This window comes from Aptenodytes patagonicus, chromosome 5 (genome assembly GCF_965638725.1).
Source record: "Aptenodytes patagonicus chromosome 5, bAptPat1.pri.cur, whole genome shotgun sequence".
In the NCBI taxonomy this organism is placed as follows: domain Eukaryota; kingdom Metazoa; phylum Chordata; class Aves; order Sphenisciformes; family Spheniscidae; genus Aptenodytes; species Aptenodytes patagonicus.
This window is the reverse complement of record NC_134953.1, coordinates 31,777,501-31,792,644: the sequence shown is the minus strand read 5'-3', so window position 1 is coordinate 31,792,644 and position 15,144 is coordinate 31,777,501. Positions and strand designations below refer to the sequence as shown.

General features: G+C 42.7%; 1 protein-coding gene across 2 annotated transcripts in view; it reads right to left on the bottom strand.

The window, feature by feature from the left end:
* MGMT (O-6-methylguanine-DNA methyltransferase) overlaps window positions 1–15,144 on the bottom strand; it is a 173,584-nt gene that overhangs the window by 35,930 nt on the left and 122,510 nt on the right. The gene's annotated exons all lie outside the window — the stretch shown is intronic.

The window sequence follows — 15,144 nt, the reverse complement described above, 5'->3', positions numbered from 1 at the left end:
CCCAGGGACCTTCCCCGGGGAAAGGAGGAAAGGAAACAGCTTTCTGCCGAACCCATGCCTTCCTCTGCCCCGTTTCCTTCCAGCGACGGTGGCAGGTTTCTGCTTTCCTCCACTTATTGAATTGGAAGGAAGCAATTGAGAATTCATTCGATTTTCAATGGCAGCTCGTGCTTGCAGGATACTGAAAAGCAAAGCAAGCAAACAGAAAGCACCTGCAAACAAAAATGCACTTCTTCCCTTTCTACTTTTTTCTTTTCCTCTGGAAGAGCAATGTGTGTATGAGCGCAATGAAAATGTGAACACTGGATTTGCAAATAACCAGCCATGTTTCCCAACCCGTATGCTTTCAGTTAGGCAAAGCAGCGCTGGTGAAGGGGTGGTGGTGCTCTCCTGGTGCTTTACGAGATCATGGTGTGGTGGGTGTCTCTCAAAACTGCAGAGACCGATTTCAGGGTACCGATAAACAAACAGAGCCCATTAGCAATGCACCCGAGAGAAATGGTGGGAAGATCGATAAGGAGACAACATCAAGGGTGACTGCCAAAACAGCAAGCCCTGCCAGCAATCTTCTTATATCCAGAATCTTAAGCACCACTGATGAGCCATCCTAAGGTTTTCTGATTATTGCAGCTTTTTTTCCCCCAACTGGAAATAAAGCCAGACCCCAGAACAAGAAGTTCCTCAAGTGTGCTGCTAAAACTCAACAGCATAGTCTTCTGGTAAGGGGCTGAATGTGTCACAAAGCAGGTGAAAGGAGAGAAAATTGTAGAAATATCAAAATACATGAGAACCTGAGACAATGGAAAAAAGAGAAAACCAGAGTGATTCTGCCACCCAAGTATGGGTAAAGAGCAAACCAACCCAAATTCCCCAGTACGCTCGAGCATGCTGCAAGTGAGCGAAAATATTTTGTTAGTTCCCTCCTAGCAGAAAGCTGAAGAAAATGAAACGTGTGTGTGCTGGTTTTGGCTGGGGTAGAGTTATTTTTCTTCAGAGTAGCTAGCATGGGACTATGTTTTGGATTTGTGCTGAAAACAGTGTTGATAACACAGGGATGTTTTCGTTGCTGCTGAGCAGTGCTTACACAGAGTCAAGGCCTTTTCTGCCTCTCACACCACCCCACCAGCGAGTAGGCTGGGGGTGCACAAGAAGCTGGGAGGGGACACAGCCGGGACAGCTGACCCCCACTGACCAAAGGGATATTCCACGCCATATGACGTCATGCTCAGCATATAAAGCTGGGGGAAGAAGAAGGAAGGGGGGACGTTCGGAGTGATGGCGTTTGTCTTCCCAAGTCACCGTTACGCGTGATGGAGCCCTGCTTTCCTGGCGATGGCTGAACACCTGCCTGCCGATGGGAAGTAGTGAATGAATTCCTGGTTTTGCTTTGCTCGTGTGCGCGGCTTTTGCTTTACCTATTAAACTGTCTTTATCTCAACCCACGAGTTTTCTTACTTTTACTCTTTTGATTCTCTCCCCCATCCCATTGTGGGGGGAGTGAGCGAGCGGCTGTGTGGTGCTTAGTTGCCAGCTGGGCTTAAACCACGACAGTGCAACGTACCTGTAACAGCATAAAAGACACCAGGTCTGCTTTTGCCACAAGGCACCTTTGCAAAAAGACCAAACGCCTTCACACGCTTGATCCACAACAGCTCGTGGAGCTGAACACGATGGGACGTCGGTGTAATCAGACACCAGCCTCGGCTCTGCCTCTGGACAGGATAAATGATGTGCAGGCGCGAGCTGGCTCAGGGTTACTCTCAGAAGCGAAGCCCTCACTTGCCTGATGCATGATCAAACGGCCCTGCTATCTCCCCCAGCCCCAATTCATTTTCTGATTAATTGTTAACCACTGAAGGCCACCTAATTACTGATTAGAAAGTGGCAGAGAAGAAGAGGGACACAGAGGCGGACAATTAAAATACTCCAGTTGCACAAGAATATGAGTTGGTGGCTTGGAGCAGAGGCAAAACAAAAATGAAGAATCAGCTTTGGATCCACTTTGCTAGAAATTAAGTGCAATTTTATTTCTCTCTTTCCATTTATTTACCAAATTAATGTTTTTGATTTTTTGTGTGTGTGTGTAGGAAGTAGTATCAATTTGCTTCATAAAACTGATGTCTACTTTATTTATTTTGCTATTTAATAATCTCTTTGCTAAAAAAAAGGTATGAGAATCTGTGCATAAACTTTTTTGCATGAATACTTACGACATGGACCTCAAACCAAGCTCTCGACACCATGGATAATCCATTATTCTGCACATGTACAACACTCAGCAGAATATGGCTCAGTTTTACTGTGGATTGTTAGAGCTATGACAATATAATAACTACAGAATATAATAATGCCTTTGAAATCTCAAAGAGAAGTTGGTAGACTTTTCTGCTCCATTTATCCAGAAGAGCATAGAAAGCACTCAAAACTACAGTAACCTTATGTTTTTCACATCATCTTGTTTCACATTCTCGGGAGTCTGGAAATGATTTGGACTGTAATATCATCATAAAACCAAAAGACTTTGTCTCCTCGCTGCTCTGCAAGCAAGCAGCCCCCCAGCAGCTAGGCTCCCGGCTCTGCCTCCAACCGCCCCAGCCTGACGCTGGCAGTTAGGCACCGTAATTTTCTCCTGCTCCAGAAAGGCACCAATCTACCATCGTTCTCCCCCAAACCAGGTGGGAAGCAGCACGCCAGTGTTGGTGAGGTGCAGTGCTACCGAGGCTGGTGCATGGGCTGCTCAGGGCTTTGCCTGAAGCCTCAAGGTAACCATCAGGCCATCAGCTCCATATTTAATATAAGGAACAGAGTAAAGGTCCATCAATTTCTTTAAGAAGACATGAATTACAGCAGCTGCTTTGACTATCTGTGTAGCTGGGAGGGCTGCAGGAACGTGCTGCGTACCGTAGCAAGGCTTAGCCATCCCAACGCACGGATATGTTCCCCCTGCCATCACATACATATTCCTCACTTCCACCAGGTCTTCCCTGGCAGGACTGTTTGGATATAAATCTTAATTTTTTAATTTGTTTAATTACTGCTTTTAAGAACAGTGCCTTCTCACTGCTGAACATCTCTAGATGTTTTTGGTGAGACCGTTCTCCCATCACTTCAACACCAGACACTTTCACAACGCCTGCCACCTCCATGGCCACCTCCACCCTCGTCAAGAAAGCAAAAGCTTTGCAAGACAAAAATGCCTTCCTTCCTAAGAATGCATTGACTTCTTTTCCTATAGGATACAAAGTCAATTTGCCAACATATATACTGGGAGCTTCAAATTGGCAGAAAGTTAAAAAAAAAATCTTCATATTAATTTTGCTTGGCTGGAAATACTAACAACCATTCCTGGGAATTTGACAGCATTAATAAAGAAAAAGAATGAACATAACTTATGCATGGGTGTCTTCTACTGGCCCTCCTCCCCTCCCTTCCCTCCTCCCCTTTCTCTTTCCGAAGTTGCATAGCAGCACTCCTTCTACAAAATACCTCATCATTAAAAACTCAACTTAAAACACCAGCTGCCTTTTAAAGGATTTTCTCAGGCTTCAAAGCCACACTTTGGTCCAACTAAACCGTACGTACATTTCAAAATGCAAGGTAAAAGTTGTCTCAAAACATTCACAAGAAGAAAAGGAGAGGAGAGAAGTTAAATCACGGGAAATTTCCCCCCTTGTGTGAAATTCCTCTGCTCAATGTTAGGTTTCTTGGAATGTTTCTGAACACCCTACTCCATGCATTCATCTTTGAGCATCTCTAATGTCAAGATGGACAGGAAAAAAGTTAGTTGTATACCATTAGAGAGAAATACTCATCTAAGAGTCATCTTAACTACTTGTGCCTGATCTTTAGCAATGAACAACAAGAAAAAAGGGACCCTCTTTTTTTAATCATAGAATCATAGAATCATTAAGGTTGGAAGAGACCTCTAAGATCATCGAGTCCAACCGTCAACCCAACACCACCATGCCCACTAAACCATGTCCCTAAGCACCTCATCTACACGTCTTCTAAATACTTCCAGGGATGGGGACTCAACTACTTCCCTGGGCAGCCTGTTCCAATGTTTAACCACTCTTGCAGGAAAGAAATTTTTCCTCACGTCCAATCTAAACCTCCCCTGGCGCAACTTGAGGCCATTTCCTCTCGTCCTATCACTAGTTACTTGGGAGAAGAGACCAACACCCACCTCGCTACAACCTCCTTTCAGGTAGTTGTAGAGAGCGATGAGGTCTCCCCTCAGCCTCCTTTTCTCCAGGCTAAACAACCCCAGTTCCCTCAGCTGCTCCTCATAAGACCTGTTGTCCAGACCCTTCACCAGCCTCGTTGCCCTTCTCTGGACACGCTCCAGCACCTCAGTGTCCTCAGTGTCCACCTCAGTGTTAACACAGTATTCGAGGTGCGGCCTCACCAGTGCCGAGTACAGGGGCACGATCACTTCCCTACTCCTACTGGCCACACTATTTCTGATACAGGCCAGGATGCCATTGGCCTTCTTGGCCGCCTGGGCACACTGCCGGCTCATGTTCAGCCGGCTGTCAACCAGCACCCCCAGGTCCTTTTCCGACAGGCAGCTTTCCAGCCACTCTTCCCCAAGCCTGTAGCGTGGGTCCTGCCCTTGGTCATCTCCAGAGGAAGGGACGTGTTCCAGGCTGTAGAGCCACCAGTGGCGCAGAGCCAGCAGCACACAAGGTGATGGTCAAGTGGCCACTTGTTCTCTGTTTTACCTATGGAAAGCTTATGTCTTAAACCTGTGATTCAACAAGATGTAATTTTTACTTTTATACAGGAAAATAAAATAAGCGTATTCATCTAAAAATGCAAGAAACTAAACAGAAGGTGTAAGAAATCTGACTGCTTTACTTTTGCCCTGGAGAGTTTCATTATCTTTCCTTAAAATGTACCAACACCTTTTTTTGCAATGTGGCTAGAATAATGAGAAGCATTTACTTAAAACGCAGTAGTCTTATTTAAATCACTTAGACTTTCATCGGAGACTGTCATTGCACTTGTTTTCACTAGTGAATTGTGTTGGGTGCTGCCTGGCATCTCAAAAAATTCAAGTGGAGATTTTGGTATTTTCACTTGGTCAACAAGTAATCATTACTGTAGGGTTTTTACATTGTTTTTGTGGTTTTTTTTTTTTTTAACTGAAACATTTTTGTTTGCATTAACGTACCAGCCTCTAACGTGTGCAGTAAGTTAGATGTCTGTCTTAACTTTGTGGTGATGTTAAATGGATATTCAGCTGCAAATGACTGACTCATCTACACGGCTTTATAATGTGATGCTTAATTAAAACTACATACTCCTCAAACAGAAAAAAAATGCTTGTTTTAAGCTATAAAAAGCAGACATCTAAAAAAATAATATATATATTTAAGTTGGATATCTCTCAAAAGAAGACTTTTTTCCAGGCCAGGGAACGACTGCTGCTGCTGCTGCAGATCTCCAGCCTGTGCGTTCAGCTCTTGATGGTGGTGAAGTCCAAGAGAGACATAGGGTCAGTCCCAGCACAGGAATCCACCACAGCCCAGGTGCAGACCTACTGCTTCAGCTTACACATAGGCAGCTATTCCATACCATTCTTACTGCAATCCTACATATTTATTTCCATTACAGCTCTTTTTAAAGACTGAGCAAACTAAGGAAGCCACTGGGCTCTTGCTTCCACGCAGCTGGGAGGTATCTTCCTGAGGCTCCACCCCAGCCGCGTCTCTTCTGTGACTTCTTATGTTTGCATGGGATGAAATGAAGGAAAAGATGGTTTTAGTAGAGGGGGAGAAAAGCAGAAACACCACCTGTTTCAGTTTAACAGGCTCCTTCCAAACCATTTGCCAAAAAACTGGAAGTTTCTAACATGCTTCCAAAATAAACATGTAAGCAGCAGATTGGCTTCATCCTAAATAGCTTAACCATTATGAAAACCAGAGAAATGCTGTGAGAAGCCTCAGTGGGTAGTCATGTTCTAAATTGGTATGATTTTAATTATTTATTTCATTTCTGAGCTACTTTTTGCCTCAGTCTGTCCTTAATAAACCTTAACGGAAACACTACAAGATGGACCTTGAGTTGTCTGATTTAAAATGAAGAGAATATATCACAACGGTTCTGCTGGCAACTTCCTTAGGGTAAAGCTATGAGCTGGCAGCTTCCTTAGGGTAAATATTATGAGAATGTTGTATCGGCTCCCACAACATATTTATATATTTATTTGTATATTTATAAAATATTTGTATATATTAAATATAATTGATTGGTTGAACATAACATCCAATGCTCGCTTCCACTGTCTGTAGCCACACATACCCGAATGTTTTATCCCTGGATAACTACCTGACCCTCTAGTGGTTTGCCTAAGAAGAGGTTTATAGACTGCGACAGGTGCTGAGCTAATGAAGAGTCACCTTTATTTCAATTTGGTTAAGATACAAAACAAAAAAGGTCCCCAACTCGCACAACCCCTCCCCCCCCCAAACCCATCCTCCTAGATGGCAGTCAGCTAAGGGCCACTGGTACATGTGGGTAGACTCAGATAATTCATTATTACATTACTATAAGAACTACAACAGTTCCACTCAGGTAACAGCAGGGATAAAGACCTAAAATAAAAAATAAATAGAAAAACAAGACATGGAATGTATGTTTTTACATACAACTTCCCATTCTCTTCTCATGGAAATTAGGGTCTTTGCCAGGCTGTTACCAACTGAATTGTGCATTGGCAGCATGGTACACATGGCACTAAAAATCACTGGGTTTGCAGTATCCTATCTATGCAGAAAATAAACATATTTGGACACTCAACCACATCCCATTCTATGTTTTTTAAAGGCATCCATAATTTTTTCCACTGTGTTACCTGAACAAAAACCGTAAGCACTTTTGTTCATTAACAACCAATTGTATATTAAAATAGAAATAAATTGGTCCTAATTAAGAGGCTTTTGGATCCTGTTATGACCAGAATGCTGTAAAAGCAACCATCAGCCATACTCTTCACAATGCAGATGGCACAAAATCTCACCAAACCCTTCTCTTAGCCTGCCTTCATCAAAATCAACATCAAAATTCCATGTCATTGAGTCTAACATGGATAGATGAAGAAAGAAGAGTGCAGAGGAGGAACACCAAGCAGGAAACCCAACACCTGCAGAAGGTGTGATGGGCAGAGTTGGGGGCAGGCAAAAAAGAGCAGAAGGCCACGACCCACCTCCGAAAGAGAGCCCTGACTTCCCCACGTTGCTCCAGAGGCTCCCCAGCGCCTACGGCTTCACAATTTACAACCAGGAAAAAGAGACGGAACTACCTGGCAGACACAGACACTAAATTTTAATTAAACCTGTAATAGAAAGCATTGCAGTTTGTCCCTGGAAATCTGCAAGCACATTTATAGGGTAGCACAACACTCAGCGTCTCCAGTTTGAAGAGTACCTCCAGGCTGGGCTAAGTAGGAAGAATAACTGTCAGCGGGACACATCGGTGTTTTTCCTCCTCTGTATTTTGACACTTCTTTGGCCATTAGATTTCTTACACGTCTATGCCTTAAACAGGTCCAAAAGTTATCAAAATTACCCTATGTCCAGTAAGGATGAAAAAGGCTCTGATAGGAATGCATTAATGGAGGAAAGGGGGACAGAAATAAAACAGCAGGAAAAAAATCCTGCAAGTACCTTGTATTAAAAGGTCCTTTTTTTTCCCTTCAAAATTCCTCTAAACCAAACCAAAACACACACACACAAAAAAAGGGGGGGTGTTGGGGGGAGATTATAGAAACCTTCCCAAAACAGGCAGCCCATCAGAGGGACCTGGACTCCTGGACCCAAGGTTACACCACGTCAGGGAGACCCAACCTCGGCGGCTGTCCCAACGGGTAATTGAAGCCCAACCTAAGCAAGTGTTTGGTGACTGTCCGTAAAGAGCTCCATGTGGCTGTCATGCTAATCCTCTTGTTAAGGGAGAAAGACCAGAGGCCCGCTGCTGCAGCAGACTCCGACTATAACGAATGGGCTCTGACATGACCCAGCAGCCCTGCTTGGCGGCTGGAGCGCGTGATGCGATCTGACAGCAATTTAGACATGGCTCTCTTGGAAACTGCAGACCTACTTAATGTCAAACAAGAGGGGGAATGTGGGTGGACTTCTCAATGGCTTTTACCCTCATGCCAGGGTTAAAAAAGAAAAATAAATAAAAAAAAAAGGGGGTTTTGACATCAGGCTTATGGAAAAGGATCTTACAGAAGGAAACTGTCCATGAGTGGAGAGGAAAACATATTTGGGAATATTGCCCAATTACAGTAGAATTCTGTCGTCACCTTCAGAGAGAGTTTAGGATGTATCCATAATCCCTCTGTGAGTCACCTGAGGAACAAAACAGTCCTCGGAGCATCAGACAGGAGCAGAGAGTCTCTAAGTGATTTGAGACCAGTGAGAGGAAAGGGTCCTTGGGTTATTTTCCCCACAAGATGCCATGCTGCAGCCCAAGGGCCAGACAAGCCCTTGTACGTGAGCACATGCCCTTCCTGATGGTGCCTGCTACTCAGGATATTGCCTCTCGGACTGGCTCCTGCACCGACCAAAGCTACCATCAGTTCAGGATGTTTCCTGGCAGTGAGCATCCGTGATTTTAGGGACATGGTTTAGTGGGCATGGTGGTGTTGGGTTGACGGTTGGACTCGATGATCTTAGAGGTCTTTTCCAACCTCAATGATTCTATGATTCTATGATTCTATGATTAAACTATTCCCTAGGCATTGGTCACCTGGGGCATATCAGGTGGATCAAGCATCACCACAGCTTAGAGTCATTAGTATAGTTAATTGTGAAGAGTAAATCAGAGTAAATTTTTACATTTGCAGGAGAATTCACTGCTGATTCTCTAGGATCTGAACGGTAACTCTTGCCATGAAATAGGTATGAGGAGCAAATATAATTTAAAAGGTTATGCACTTTTTTTTTAAATGGCATTTTCTTATTTTATCAGCAAATGACTGAAGACAACTCTCCACACAATGCTCATGCATGCGAAGTCAACAGAAGTCAGGCCGGTGTAAAAAGTTGCACTGTCTGAAAAGCGAAGGCCGACCTATATACGTCTGTGCTTGTCTTACCAATATTTTTTTTTCTTAGAGAAATAGCTGGTGTGTTACTTTTCAAATGGAAGAATCAGTAATGATTAGAACACAAAAATTAACATTAAAACGAGACTCAGTCATGCAGCATTATTCTTTACATAATAAATGTAGAGTTAGCTGGCATTTTTACTGAAGCCTTCATTGTGAAATTAAATAAAAATGTATTTTATCAACATGTCATTTACATAGTCTTTCTTTGATAGATGAAGGCTAAAGCCACCCCAAAACTGCAGATGAATTATCTGGTCTCTAATGATTCCAAAACGATTACAGGATGCAGAGCAATCTTGTTAAATTTTATTCAAAAGCTTACTACACTTGTGTTTTCTCTTATTTTTCTATCAATGAAACCCATGAGGTTTAAGAACAATTCATTATGTATGAGACCCAACTTACAGTGCTTGACTGTTGATTAATAGGAAAGTTTGCTGTATGTACATTTGCAACATTAGATGCATACCATATGCTAACTTATTCTTTCACCGAAGCTAATTATTTACAAAAATGACTACTTGAGACTACAATTTATTAAATGCATGCATCCAGTCTCAATTTGGCCCCAAAAGACAGTCTGGAATGAAGATCTTTTACTTGATGTGACAACTTCTAGAAACAGTGTTATTAATATTGTAAATGTGGCAAATAAAGAGTTCAAATAGCCGTATGTCTGTGTTGCATTTTTTCCCCACAACTGAATCAATGAACAGAGCAGCTTTTTAGGTTTAAAATTCATGGAGAAGCACATCCTTACATAGTTTAATTTAGCTTCTTATAAATGAAGTGTCTGTATGATAGTAGTAAGAGATTAAAAAAAGGATGAGAGCTGCAATAAACAGAATGAACACCCCAATTCTTGTTGAACGACCCCACCGCAGTTTCTTTTAAGACCTATTAAGAAGAAATCAATGCATTTATGGAAGAGTACAAGAACTCAGAACTGAGTAAGACTTATTCCTTGTCATACAGCCTTTGCAATATTTTCTCCATTCTGTTTTTATCTGTTATTGAGGATTTAAATTCTTACGGATCTGACCGGTCAGAAATTCTGCATTAAAACGGTACCTCTCTTTTACCCTGAAAAAGAAGCATCTGCACAAAAATTTGGGTATCAAATACAAATTCCAAATAAACAGATGCACCTCTTGAGTAAAATACAGGGGTATCCAAATGGCCTAGTCTCTTTTCTGACTCTTGCAATTAAAGATGTTAAATTCAGGTACCAAACGGAGTTTGGCTAAGCAAGCAGTATACGCAGCCCATTGCTGCTGCCTGCTTATTCTGTGCTACTAGTGCATACCAGCAAACACTTTAAAGAAGGGAGTGAGACTCCTGTCTTCACATGCCAAGATAAGGAAAATCAATGTCAATGCCCAAAAGACTCAAGTGATAGCACTGAAGGTCATTAAATGCTACTCACTGCCCTGTACCATCAAAGTTTTGATTGGAATTCTATATAAAGAGACACAGATTTCAAACAAGATCTTGCCCTGGGATACGGTACTGTGAGACCACGGAGGAAACACAGCAATCAGTGAGCAGAGGACTTTCCTAGGAACGCAAGAAACACGTTCAAGGAAAACAATGCTATGTGTGTGCTTGGTTTATTTTTCTTGAACATATTTATTGTGTTTTCAGAGAAGTGTATCTCATTATGGACAAAGATCTCTGTTAAAACAATGGTAAGGTGCAAGGACAACCACTAAGAAGTTATGGTTCTTCATCCACCTCAATCTTCTGCTGTGCATCCCAATGCCTCAAGCCCTGCTTCGTTGTCCACTCCATGACAACCTTCTTCCCTCTCCTTACACTGCCCACTTCCAATGTTCTGCCCTTTTTCTACCCTGGCCACCACCCATCCTCCTGCCCGTCCTCCTTAACCCACCTTGTTTGGACCGTCTCAGTACTACTCGTTGTCTGACCTTAATGCTCTACAGTGGATTTCATGGTCCACCTCTATGCTGGTCACCAGTTCAAGTACTGCTTTTTTCCCATCTCCCAACCACATATTTTTCAGACTAATTCTTGTTCTCTCCAGATTTCATCCTGCATGTTTCTGCCTCATTTGTGCTAGCAGAAGTCATTCAGGCAGGCCAAGAAAATTATAGTTAGTTCTGGTGCTCATCAGCACCATGAGGTTGTATCGCCTTTGTGCTCAGCCCCAGAAACAGCCCGGAGACCTCCCTCCCCAGAGAGACCCATTCCCCCTCTATGAATGAAACTTTTCAAAGGCCTACAGCTGGGCAATATTTGGAGAACAACTATATTCCTAGTATCAGAGTGGCCTCTTCATAAATATTTCTGTTTCAAATCAGTGGGTTTGGCAGCAGAACAACTGGAAGATTTGTCTAAAAAAGAAAAAAAAACCAATTTCTGTGTATCCTCTCGTGGGAGAGGACCAACCTGTTCTAGACTGAGAATGGGGGAAACCAAATGCATGCCCAAGAGACCCTCAACCAGCAACAATTAACCAGATGCTTCACGTGAAATGCTTTAAAGCAAAAATTCAGCCAAGTTATGAGCAGCAGCACACTCTCACCCAAGATGTTAGGCAACATTAAGCATAGGTGATATCATCAGTTCTATCTAAAATTAGGTTAAAAGAAAGTCAGTTAATTTTAGCACTTATAAGAAATTGTTACAAAACATTTTTTCTTATATAAAAGAATTCTCCCATCAGACTTCTGAGGTCGGTTTTATCACAGGCAATTAACTGTGTTAGGGCTGGCTGCAGGGGACCCTTAAATGGCACACCAGACTCCCTTCGCTTCTCTACTTAGCTCCTCTGTTTTAGGGTATTCACCACAGCTCTCCCCACTATCTCCCAGCTCTGTGCAACTGCCATGTAGCACCACCTCGTACACAAACCCCACCACCACCTCTATTCAGAAGCATGCCTCATAGTAATAACCCAGTTACTAACTGGTATCTGAAGTAAAATTTACATTTTTTTCTACATATCTAAGATAGATATAATCCCAATTATGCATGGATTTAAAAAAAACCCACCAAACCCTAAGGCAGTTAAAATACACATTACAACCCTTATACTGCAAGACCCGGGTCTCTGATCTCCACTGGTGCATGGGGAAATTGAAGGAGGAAAACTTAAGGCTGAATTATTGGGACTGGGCTCTGACTTTGGATGTCCACCTTGATGTGCGTTAGTGCATGAATTCCAGTTGAAAGTGAGCACCAAGAATCATAATCAACAGCACCTGCAGATACTCCAGCCTATTAAAATGAATTAAGATACAGATAAATCAGAAACCTCTTAAGAATTCAACTCATCAGGCCATTTTTCAAACCAACTTCCCAGTCTTGGTGTAATGCAGTCTCTGCCCTCTGAGCATCTCCTGTTAGGACCAACCGTAGGCTCATCTGATGCCTGACATGCAGGATCTCCCATCAGGGCAGAGATCAGCATATGACCTGACATGCACAATCCTGCCACAACCGGAGATGTGCTGCCCATCTGCTGCTTGAAAAAATTATGAAAATATTTTCATCACGTGAATGAGGCCCTTCTGATGCACTTCACACCGAAGCAGCTGTATGGGCGAAAGGATGGCAGGAAAGGTACCAGACAAAGCCCCTGAGGCCAGTTTAACCCTCCCCATGTTACTGTGAAGCTTCTAACATCAGTGCAAAGAAATGGTATTCATTTGGTTTTTTAAACCAGGTATGAACACTCAGAAACCACAGAAACACTGGCGTCAGATGAAACTATAATGAAACTTGTCAAGATCTGGGTTCCTAGCAGGCATTCATCATCCAAAGTTTCATGTCAACATAGGCTGAGAACAGGACGCTCAGAAAAAACTGCTAATACAAGCCAATTAAACAGCAGAGTTAATAAATATACTCTCTCTCTCCCCCCAAAGCTTTTCTACAGGGCTTTGAGATTGTCTCCCACATGCATTGGCAGGATCCTTCCTAAAATGGTGTTACCCAATGAAGAATTGGCTTTACTTCTTACCAATTAGGCCTCAAAACCAGAAATAGAACCCTACAACAGCAGGAAAAACAAAAAATATGGAGTATTTTCCTTCATTTTAATCAACACTTGCCAGCACTTCTTGTTTACGGTCTGCAACACTCTACAGTACCATGGATCACCTCTTTGGAGGTTTTGTGTAATTACACCCCACTGCATTCACAGGACAGTCACTTTTGCACATGCACGTACGCAGAGGAGAGACACGAAGCCGTATCTGAGGTGGCTTTGCAGGCACACCACGGGAAGCCCTCTGAAGGCAGTGGGAGCCTTTGGGAGCGGTACGGGGCTTCCTGTGACTGCTGGCCCCTGCCCGGGACCACCTCCCGAGCAGCCCACTGCCCACCTCTGCCGCAGGCGCTCCCTGCATCTTCTGAATAGGGGAGGAAAGCTTTTCTTCTCCCAGGTAACCAAGCAGAACCCAATCACAGGATTGGAAAAACAGTAGGGCACATCAATAAAACCAATAAAAATACTGTTTCAAAAAACTGCTGTTATAATTAACTGAAATAAGAGTCTATAAACTGCTACCTCAAAATAAGCTTGTTAAAGACTGAATACAGGAACTGTAATTTAAACAAACTCTTCCCTTCATGGATCACCTTGGCCTCAGCATGCCCCTCGCTTCTCCCACCCTCCTGCAAACCCCAGGATCCCAGTGGGATGTCTCGCTGCTGGGATCCAGGAGCTTCTGGACTTCTCTGTGCAGAGGTGCTGCCCCGGGATGCAGACCTGATGTGACCTTACCGAACCCCCTTGTGGAGGACAAAGTGGGATCTAGTGAAAGCTGTGAATTACAGCCCTAGCACATTCCTATTCTGAAACTCCACTGACGTCCTGTGGCAGGAGAGATGGAGATGCTCACAGACCATCCTTCTGTCTAAGATGAGACAGACAAAACTACTTTACGTAACTCTGTTTTGAATTGCACAGAAATATTTTTCAAGTGTGCTTTCTCTCCTCTCTTTTGAAGTGGTGAGCGGCGCCTGGAGACTGCTGTCCTCCGAGCTTTAGGTGCATCTGCATTACAACCCCATTAGCTTGTGTACTACACTCATTAATAAATAAGCTTCCCACTTAAGTGCCTTTCTTGTAAATTGGTTTGTTCTGTTCCATATAAATAATATAAATTTCTCTTATCAAGTATGGTGGATTTTTTTCTTTATCTAGGTACAGACACTATAGTAATTTAACGCAAGAAGCAGTTCATGTAACATGCTTCCTCAACATCCCTGGTCATCAGTCTGTATTTACTACAGCAGCTGCAATATGTTAAATAGTTAGCATAGTATAAAATAATGTCTTTAATAACTGGCATAAGTATATTGACCGTATGTCAAAACTAACAGAAAAAAACTACTAAATGGATAGTTATTGTAATTGTATTTTAGGTCGTATTTAATTTTGAATCCAAGCTCTTAAAATGTGCTTTCTGGCAAAGACAGAATAATAAAGCACTTAACAGTAGAAAAAAATGTACGTTATTATTGCAAATCTCTTTTCCAGATTACTAATACTGCAATAAACAAACTGAATAAAAACTTTAATTGTTTTAATCAGAAATATTGTCACTGGCTTTGAAAACTGTAGCTTGAAGTTAAAGGATGATATAATTCAGCTCTTTGCTCCACCTTCCCACTCCCAGCCTCTACCCACTCCCTGCAGCCTCCACGAGCTCCCCAGGCTGGGGTTGCGCAGCTCAGCCCAGACCCCCTCTGTGCTGCTGGGAACAGGGACAAGGTAGGCTGTGTGACCCCACCATGCTGCTACAGTGCTTCTTGCCAGCTCTCGCAGGGCAGCAGTGCCTGCTTCTGGAGACAACCAGGCAGAAAAATACTCTGAATTGTCATTGGACTGTTTTTAAAAATAGTTTGGCAAACACCTATATTAATACAACACACGATATATACATAAAAACAAAGAAAGAAATCCTTGAAAAGACAGACCTAACCAGCTGTATGCTAAAACCCAGTTTATTTAAATAAGTATATGGGAAGAAGCAAAGATAAGTTTAGCAATT